We start from the raw sequence: 804 nt of genomic DNA, 5'->3' as shown, positions 1-804 counted from the left end.
TCTCAATTTCTGTCCATATCTTCTCAAATCTCCTTTCAAATTTCTCTCTTCTTTTTCGAAAACTCCCCTCCCCACCTTATAAATACACGTTTGGCTCCCTCATTCCATCACACCATTCGAATTTCCTCTTCCTCCCCCTCTCTTCTCTCTTTTCTTTTGCTTGAGGACAAGCAAACCTCTAAGTTTGGTGTGCTTTTCCGTGATCACTAAGCCAAGATTCATCAAGATCATGGCTCCTAAGGGAAAACAAACCAATTTAAGAGGAAAGAAAGAGACTAATCCAAAGAATCTTTGGAATCAAGAGAAGTTCTTAACCAAAGAACATGAAGACCATTATCACAAAATAATGGGTCTGAGGTCAGTGATCCCGGAAGTGAAATTTGATCTGAAAGAAGATGAATATCCGGGGATCCAAGAGCAAATTCGAAACAGAGGTTGGGAAGTTCTAACCAATCCTGAGACAAAGGTTGGAAGGAACATGGTTCAGGAATTCTACTCAAATCTGTGGCTGACAGATAAGCAGAGAATGACTGGAACCGCTTACCATACCTATAGAACCATGGTCAGAGGGAAAGTTATGTACTTCCATCTGGACAAAATAAGAGAAATCTTCAAGTTGCCTCAACTGCAAGATGATCCTGACTCCTTTAATAGGAGGATGGTGAGAGTAGACAAAGGGTTGGATCAAGTTCTAGAGGACATATGCCTCCCTGGAACTAAGTGGATAACCAATTCTAAAGGTGTCCCAAACCAACTCAAGAGAGGAGACCTCAAACCAATTGCAAGAGGGTGGCTAGACTTCAT

Source organism: Arachis stenosperma, chromosome 4, assembly GCF_014773155.1.
Source record: "Arachis stenosperma cultivar V10309 chromosome 4, arast.V10309.gnm1.PFL2, whole genome shotgun sequence".
Lineage (NCBI taxonomy): Eukaryota > Viridiplantae > Streptophyta > Magnoliopsida > Fabales > Fabaceae > Arachis > Arachis stenosperma.
The sequence above is the reverse complement of the archived record's forward strand: the minus strand, read 5'-3'. Positions refer to the sequence as shown.